General features: G+C 47.7%; 1 non-coding gene across 1 annotated transcript; it reads right to left on the minus strand.

Annotated features, from left to right (window-relative positions):
• Positions 1 to 8,863: 8,863 nt before the first annotated feature.
• On the minus strand, positions 8,864 to 8,999 carry LOC114807225. Its single transcript, XR_003755277.1, has one exon. It is a non-coding gene; the product is annotated as a small nucleolar RNA SNORA7 (small nucleolar RNA).
• Positions 9,000 to 9,514: the final 515 nt, after the last annotated feature.

Genomic DNA, 9,514 nt, shown 5'->3' on the forward strand with positions numbered 1-9,514 from the left:
GCAGTACAGTGAGTAGGTTGGCATTAGAAGAGCGAGTGTGCAGTCTGGATTGAAGTAGGAGAGCAGTGAGGTGAGGTAGGGAGCAAGGTGATCAAGTGCTCTAAAGCAGATGATGAGGAACAAGGTTAGGAGATGGTAAGAAGAACCTTCTTACATTTGACAATTTCCTTGAATGAGCCAGATTTCTTCACTTGTTGGTGAGAAACACTGCTTCATTGACTGCTATGCCTTTTCCTATCTCTTGTTAAATGGAGAAGCAGTGTGACTAAGTGGAAAGAGTTTGTGCCTGGGAGTCAGAGGACCTGAGTTCTAATTCTAGCTCTGCTACTTGTCTGCTGTGTGACCTTGGGCAAGTCACTTCACTTCTCTGTGCCTCAGTTGCTTATCTGTAAAATGGGGATTAAATCCTCCTCCCTCATACCTAGACTGTGAGCCCCATATGGGAGAGGGACTCTGTCCAATCTGATAACCTTGTCTCTATCCCAGTAACTAGAAAAATGCTTGGCACATAGTAAGTACTTAACAAATACCATAATAATAATAGTTATTGTTATTAACTTCAGATTTTCATTAATGTACATTAATTTAGCCAAAATAAACATATTTATACAGTCTTCCTTTCCCACTGCAACATAGATACTAACTTCACTCTTCTAATACAAATCTACTCACTTACTCAACCTTGTTTGTCTCACCACTGACCCCTTGCTTACATGGTTAGCATGGTTCCCTGACAAGTGGGACCAATGGCTGTAGCAATGTCAATAAGTTGGGTAATTGAATTAATCAAAGATATTTATTGAATGCTTACTATGTACAGAGCACTGTATTAAGCACTTGGGAGAGTATACTAGAGTAAGTAGACATGATCCCTGGCCTCAGGGAGTTTATAATTTAGCAGAGAAGACAAACATTGCAATCAATTACAGTCATGGAGAAACCAAATATAAAGAAATATGTGTTGTAGGGGTGGAGTTTGTTTCCCATGTTTCACGTGGGTCAGGAAGGAGTATGGGAATGGGAAAGGAAGGACAGAGATAAAACTAGGAAAAGCTCCATCTCACCCTCCCCAAACTACAAATCTCCAGAAAATGGGGGATCCTACTTGAACAACAGGCAGCATGGCCTAGTGGAAAGAGGACGGGCATGGAAGTCAGAGGACCTAGATTCTAATCCTGGACAAGTCACTTAACTTCTCTGTGCCTCATTTCCCTCACCTGCAAAATGGGAATTCAATCCTTGTTCTCCCTCCTACTTATATTGTCAGCCCTGTGTGGGACCTGATTATCTCACTCAGTACAGTACCTGATACAGAGTCAGCACTTAACAAATTCCATAAACATTACTTCCCCTTATTGTTAATTAATTTATCTGTCTCGTCCTCTAGAATATAAATTCATGGAAGGATTCATGGATCATGCATGCTAATTCTGTTATACTTTCCCAAGCACTTGGTACAATGCTCTGCACACACAGAAGTCCAGGAAATGCTTTTGATTGATTGACTGAATTTCTACTGGTACTTAATATCTCACAAGGAGTTTAGCCTGATCCTTTAAAAATTCTATTAAATTGTTAATGCTGTTCTGAGCATTTTTATAATACACATTTTGACACATGGCTCCTTAAAAATATAGAGTAGAAGAAGCTACCTCTAATCTAGTAAATCAGAAAAAGATAAATAGAGTGAGGACCAAAGTGCTTTCTGACTTCTGGTTTTCAAAATACTCAGACCAAAGACAATCCTAATTTTCCAGATATGGTTATAGGTATAACAACATTTCATGTGAGAGCAAGTAGACCAATAGAGCCCCATAAATAAAGGACTTTTGGATAGAATTCACTTCATGCTCTCTGAAGGATTGAACTCCAGGAACAGATGAAGTTTGAGAACACTCGGCTATGCTCTTTGGGTAGAGGAAGGGAATTGAAAAACACTAGACTGGACAATTGAAATTGTTGCAAGGCTTTGTTAAGATGAATGTAATTTTTAAGACATGGCTTTATTATTAAGAAAAAAAACCATGGTGTTAAATTACAAATGGGTAAAAGAAGTTTAATGCTTGGAGCTGCCTTTGGGTAGCTAATAAATAATAACTGTGATATTTGTTAAGTGCTTACTACATGGTAAGCACAGTACTGAGTGCTGCATGGGTACAAGATAATCAAATTGGACTTGCAGCAGCCAGCTGCAGGTTGCCTTTGTCCAGAGCGTGAGAAGGCTGCTCTGCCTGCACCTGTAGGGACCCGTGACCATTAGTGAGGTCACGTGGTGACCATCAGTGAGGACCCGTGGGATGCTAATTGCTGCCACATGACCTCGGGACCTCTACTCCCTTGGAGCCGCGCTACCAGACTTCAATGACCTGCCCTCGGGCTTATGGTCAGCTCCCCAACCCGGACTTCTGCACCGCCGCCCAAGGACTCTGACACTGAGGATCCCTCCCTCACCAACGCTGAAATTCCTCTCTTGGACCATAACCTTCTCACCTACCTCATCTCTCACACTCTCTCCCCCTACAAATCTGTATTACTTCCCCACAGAGACCTTGGCTCTCTTGATTCCATCCGTCTCTCCAAAAGCATTTCTCATTCATTCAGTAGTATTTATTTAGCGCTTATGATGTGCAGAGCACTGTACTAAGCGATTGGAATGTAGAATTTGGCAACGGATGGAGACAATCCCTGCCCAGTAACAGGCTCATAGTCTAGAGAGAAGCAGTGTGGCTCAGTGGAAAGAGCACGGGCTTTGGAGTCAGAGGTCATGGGTTTGAATACTGGCTCAGCCACTTGTCAGCTGTGTGACTTTGGGCAAGTCACTTAACTTCTCGGTGCCTCAGTTACCTCATCTGTAAAAGGGGGATTAAGACTGTGAGCCCCACGTGGGACAACCTGATTCCCCTGTGTCTATCCCAGCGCTTAGAACAGTGCTCGGCACATAGTAAGCGCTTAACAAATACCAACATTATTAAACGGGGAATACTAACATCCATAATGTATTCAATAGTATTTATTCAATAGTATTTACTGAGCGCTTACTATGTGCAGAGCACTGTACTAAGCGCTTGGAATGTATAATTCGGCAACAGATAGAGACAATCCTTGCCCATTGATGGGCTTACAGTCTAATCGGGGGAGACAGACAGACAAAAACAATAGCAGTAAATAGAATTAAGGGGATGTGCATCTCATTAAAACAATAGCAATAAATAGAATCAAGGGGATATACATCTCATTAACAAAATAAATAGGGTAATAATAGATACAAATGAGCAGACGAGCACAGTGCTGAGGGGAGGGGAAGGGAGAGGGGGAGGAGCAGAGGGAAAGGGGGGGAAAAGGGGGCTTAGCTGAGGGGAGGTGAAGGGGAGGGCAGAGAGGCAGCAGAGGGAGCAGAGGGAAAAGGGGAAGCTCAGTCTGGGAAGGCCTCTTGGAGGAGGTGAGCTCTCAGTAGGGCTTTGAAGAGGGGAAGAGAATTAGTATGGTGGAGGTGAGGAAGGAGGACAATCCAGGACAGCGGGAGGACATGGCCCAGGGGTCGACGGCGGGATAGGCAGGAACGGGGGATGGTGAGGAGGTGGGCAGCAGAGGAGTGGAGCATGTGAGGTGGGCAGTAGCAAGAGAGAAGGGAGGAGAGGTAGGAGGGGGCAAGGTGATGGAGAGCCTTGAAGCCCAGAGTGAGAAGTTTTTGTTTTGTGCGGCGGTTGATAGGTAATCATTGGAGGATTTTAAGGAGGGGAGTGACAAGCCCAGAGCATTTCTGCAGGAAGATGATCCGGGCAGCAGAATGAAGAATAGACAGGAGTGGGGAGAGACAGGAGGAAGGGAGAACAGAGAGAAGGCTGACACAATAATCCAGCCGGGATATAATGAGAGCTTGTACCAGTAAGATAGCCATTTGGATGGAGAGGAAAGGGCAGATCTTGGCGATATTATAAAGGTGAGACCGGCAGGCATTGGTGAGGGATTGGATGTGTGGGGTGAATGAGAGAGCTGAGTCAAGGATGACACCAAGGTTGCGGGCTTGAGAGACGGGAAGGATGGTCGTACCATCCACGGTGACAGGGAAGTCAGGAAGAGGACAGGGCTTGAGACAGAAGATAAGGAGCTCAGTTTTGGACATGTTGAGTTTAAGGTGGCGGGCAGACATCCAGGTGGAGACGTCCTGGAGGCAGGAGGAGATACGAGCCTGAAGGGAGGGGGAGAGGACAGGAGCAAAGATGTAGATTTGGGTGTCATCTGCATAGAGATGATAGTTGAGGCCGTGAGAGCGAATGAGTTCACCAAGGGAGTGAATGTAGATGGAGAACAGAAGAGGGCCAAGAACTGACCCTTGAGGAACTCCTACAGTTAGAGGATGGGAGGGGGAGGAGGAGCCTGCAAATGAGACTGAGAATGAGCGGTCAGAAAGATAAGAGAAGAACCAAGAGAGAACGGAGTCCGAGAAGCCAAGGTGAGATAAGGTGTGAAGGAGAAAGGGATGGTTGAGAGTGTAAAAAGCAGCTGAGAGGTCAAGGAGGATTAGGATAGAGTAGGAGCCATTAGATTTGGCAAGAAGAAGGTCATGGGTGACCTTAGAGAGAGCAGTCTCGGTAGAGTGGAGGGGATGGAAGCCAGATTGGAGGGGGTCCAGGAGAGAATGGGAGTTAAGGAATTCTAAGCAGCGAGTGTAGACGACTTGTTCTAGGATTTTGGAAAGGAAGGGTAGTAGGGAGATAGGGCGATAACTGGAAGGGGAAGTGGGGTCGAGAGCGGGTCTTTTTAGGATGGGGGAGACATGGGCATGTTTGAAGGCAGAGGGGAAGAAGCCATTTGTGAGTGAGCGGTTGAAGATAGAAGTTAAGGAGGGGAGGAAGGAAGGGGCTATGGTTTTTATAAGGTGAGCGGGAATGGGGTGAGAAGGACAGGTGGAGTGGGTGGCACTTGCGAGGAGGCAGGAGATCTCCTCTGAGGATACCACAGGGAAGGATGGGAAAGTAGGGGAGAGGGTTGGGAGGTGGGGGGAAGCAGAAGGGGGAGGGGTCACTTTGGAGAGCTCAGACCTGATTGTGTTAATTTTTGTGATGAAGTAGGTGGCCAGATCATTGGGGGTGAGGGATGGGGGATGGGGAGGAACAGGGGGCCTGAGGAAAGAATTAAAATTCCAGAACAATTGGTGGGGGTGACGGGCATGGGCGTCAATGAGGGAAGAAAAGTAGTTTTGCCTGGCGGAGGAGAGGGCAGAGTTAAGGCAGAAAAGGCTAAATTTGAAATGGATAAGGTTGGCTTGGTGCTTGGACCTTCGCCAGCAGCGCTCAGCAGCTCTAGCATAAGAGCGAAGGAGGTGGACAGAGGCAGAGATCCAGGGTTGTGGGTTAGTGGAGCGAGAGTGATGGAGGGAAAGGGGGGCGAGTGAGTTGAGATGAGTAGAGAGGGTGGAGTTGAGAGCGGTAACCTGATCATCGAGAGTGGGAAGAGAGGATAGGGAGGCAAGGCACACTCACTCCCTTGGTGAACTCATTTGCTCTCACGGCTTCAACTATCATCTCTATGCAGATGACACCCCATTCCCGCTCACCTTATAAAAACCGTCGCCCCTTCCCTCCTCCCCTCCTTAACGTCTTATCTTTAACCGCTCACTCTCCAATGGCTTCTTCCCCTCTGCCTTCAAACATGCCCATGTCTCCCCCATCCTAAAAAAACCCTCTCTCGACCCAACTTCCCCTTCCAGTTATCGCCCTATCTCCCTACTACCCTTCCTTTCCAAGCTCCTAGAACGAGTCGTCTACACTTGCTGCCTAGAATTCCTTAACTCCAATTTTCTCCTGGACCCCCTCCAATCTGGCTTCCATCCCCTCCACTCTACCGAGATTGCTCTCTCAAAGGTCACCCATGACCTCCTTCTTGCCAAATCCAATGGCTCCTACTCTATCCTAATCCGCCTTGACCTCTCAGCTGCTTTTTACACTCTCAGTCATCCCCTTGTCCTTCACACCTTATCTCACCTTGGCTTTGCGGACTCCGTCCTCTGCTGGTTCTCCTCTTATCTTTCTGACCGTTCATTCTCAGTCTCATTTGCAGGCTCCTCCTCCCCCTCCCATCCTCTAACTGTAGGGGTTCCTCAAGGATCAGTTCTTGGCCCTCTTCTGTTCTCCATCTACACTCACTCCCTTGGTGAACTCATTCGCTCCCATGGCTTCAACTATCATCTCTATTCATTCATTCATTCAATAGTATTTATTGAGCGCTTACTATGTGCAGAGCACTGTACTAAGCACTTGGAATGAACAAGTCGGCAACAGATAGAGACAGTCCCTGCTGTTTGATGGGCTTACAGTCTAATCGGGGGAGACAGACAGACAAGAACAATGGCAATAAATAGAGTCAGGGGGAAGAACATCTCGTAAAAACAATGGCAACTAAATAGAATCAAGGTGATGTACATTTCATTAACAAAATAAATAGGGTAATGAAAATATATACAGTTGAGCAGACGAGTACAGTGCTGAGGGGATGGGAAGGGAGAGGGGGAGGAGCAGAGGGAAATGGGGGGAAAAGAGGGTTAAGCTGCGGAGAAGTGAAGGGGGGGTGGTAGAGGGAGTAGAGGGAGAAGGGGAACTCAGTCTGGGAAGGCCTCTTGGAGGAGGTGAGTTTTAAGTAGGGTTTTGAAGAAGGGAAGAGAATCAGTTTGGCGGAGGTGAGGAGGGAGGGCGTTCCAGGACCGCGGGAGGATGTGGCCCAGGGGTCAACAGTGGGATAGGCGAGACCGAGGGACGGTGAGGAGGTGGGCAGCAGAGGAGCGGAGCGTGCAGGGTGGGCAGTAGAAAGAGAGAAAGGAGGAGAGGTAGGAATAGGCAAGGTGATGGAGAGCCTTGAAGCCTAGAGTGAAGAGTTTTTGTTTGGAGCCGAGGTTGATAGGCAACCACTGGAGGTGTTTGAGAAGGGGAGTGACATGCCCAGATGGTTTCTGCAGGAAGATGAGCCGGGCAGCGGAGTGAAGAATAGACTGGAGCAGGGCGAGAGAAGAGGAAGGGAGATCAGAGAGAAGGCTGACACAGTAGTCTAGTCGGGATATAACAAGAGCCCATAGCAGTAAGGTAGCCGTTTGGGTGGAGAGGAAAGGGTGGATCTTGGCGATATTGTAAAGGTGAAACTGGCAGGTCTTGGTAACGAATGGGATGTGTGGGGTGAACGAGAGAGACGAGTCAAGGATGACACCGAGATTGCGGGCCTGAGAGACAGGAAGGATGGTCGTGCCATCCACAGTGATAGGGAAGTCTGGGAGAGGACCGGGCTTGGGAGGGAAGATGAGGAGCTCAGTCTTGCTCATGTTGAGTTTTAGGTGGCAGGCCGACATCCAGGTGGAGACATCCTGGAGGCAGGAGGAGATGCAAGCATGCAGATAACACCCAAATCTACATCTCCTCCCCTTTTCTCTCCTCCTCCCTTCAGGCTCGTATCTCCTCCTGCCTCCAAGACTTCTCCACCCGGATGTCTGCCCGACACCTAAAACTCAACATGTCCAAAACTGAGCTCCTTATCTTCCCTCCCAAGCCCTGTCCTCTTCCTGACTTCCCTGTCACCGTGGATGGTACGACCATCCTTCCCGTCTCTCAAGCCCGCAACCTTGGTGTCATCCTTGACTCAGCTCTTTCATTCACCCCACACATCCAATCCCTCACCAATGCCTGCCGGTCTCACCTTTATAATATCGCCAAGATCTGCCCTCTCCTCTCCATCCAAATGGCTATCTTACTGGTACAAGCTCTCACTCTATCCCGGCTGGATTATTGTGTCAGCCTTCTCTCTGATCTCCCTTCCTCCTGTCACTCCCCGCTCCTGTCTATTCTTCATTCCGCTGCCCAGATCATCTTCCTGCAGAAATGCTCTGGGCTTGTCACTCCCCTCCTTAAAATACTCCAGTGGTTGCCTATCAACCTCCGCACGAAACAAAAACTTCTCACTCTGGGCTTCAAGGTTCTCCATCACCTTGCCCCCTCCTACCTCTTCTCCCTTCTCTCTTGCTACTGCCCACCCCACATGCTCCGCTCCTCTGCTGCCTACCTCCTCACCATCCCCCGTTCATGCCTATCCCACCGTCAACCCCTGGACCATGTCTTCCCACTGTCCTGGAATGCCCTCCCTCCTCACCTCCGCCGAACTAACTCTCTTCCCCTCTTCAAAGCCCTACTGAGGGCTCACCTCCTCCAAGAGGCCTTCCCAGACTGAGCTTCCCCTTTTCCCTCTACTCCCTCTCTGCCCCCCTTCAGCTCTCCTCAGCTAAGCCTCCTTTCCCCCTCTTTCTGTATGCTCCACTCCCTCTCCTTTCCCTTCCCCTCAGCATTGTGCTCATTTGTATAAATTCTTATTACCCTATTTATTTTGTTAATGAGGTATACATATCCTTGATTCTATTTATCGTGATTAAGTGGTCTTGTTTTTGTCTGTCTGTTTCCCCCCGATTAGACTGTAAGCCCGTCAGTGGGCAGGGATTGTCTCTATCTGTTGCCAAATTGTACATTCCAAGCGCTTAGTACAGTGCTGTGCTCATAATAAGCACTCAATAAATACTATTGAATGAATGAATCAGACACAGTCCTTGTCCCAGGGGGTTCACAGTTTATGGGAGAGGGTGAACAGGCATTTAGTCCTCATTTTGTCTTGTCTTATGCTGTTGAGTTGTCTCCAACCAGTAGTGTCACCACAGACACATCTCTCTCAGAATGCCCCACCTCTATCTGCAATCGTTCTGATAGTGTATCCATATAGTTTTCTTGGTAAAAATATGGCAGTGATTTACCAATACCTTCTTCCACAAAGTAAACTTGAGTCTCTGCCCTCAGCTTTCTCCCGTGCCACTGATGCATAGCACAGATGAGTTTTGACTTGTAGCAGATTGCTTTCTACTCGCTAGCCACTGCCCAAGCTAGGAATGGAATGGTTATGCCTCTGCTTTACTCTCCCTCCCATAGTCGAGACTGGTAGAGTACTGGAAACTCCAGGTGCGATCCTGAGAGGGGAATCTCCATTTTACAGTTGAGGAAACTGAGTCCCAGAGAAGTTAAATGACTTGCCCAAGGTCACACTTCCAGCATGTGATAGAGCCAGAATCTCGTGGCTTAGTGGAAAGACCATGGTCTTGGTAGTCAGAGGATGTGATTCTAATCCCACCTCTGCCACTTTTCTGCTGTGTGACCTTGGGCAAGTCACTTAACTTCTCTGTGCCTCAGTTACCTCATCTGTAAAATGGGGATTGAAATTGTAAGCCCCACTTGGGACAACTTGATTACCCTATATCTACCTCAGTGCTTAGAACCGTGTTTGGCACTTAGTAAGTAGTTAACAAATACCATAATTACTACTATTATTATTAGAAACCAAGCCCTCTTACTCCCGGACCTGTACTTTTTTCCATCAGGTTTTACAATACATGATGTTTGATGTTTCCTTTCATTCACTCTCCTAGTTTAGCCCTGTAAAAGAGGTTGTCCCTCCCTCACTGCTCATTTGGTATTTTTCATTCTTGTATTAATGT

The sequence above is a fragment of the Ornithorhynchus anatinus genome, chromosome X1 (genome assembly GCF_004115215.2).
Source record: "Ornithorhynchus anatinus isolate Pmale09 chromosome X1, mOrnAna1.pri.v4, whole genome shotgun sequence".
Classification (NCBI taxonomy): domain Eukaryota; kingdom Metazoa; phylum Chordata; class Mammalia; order Monotremata; family Ornithorhynchidae; genus Ornithorhynchus; species Ornithorhynchus anatinus.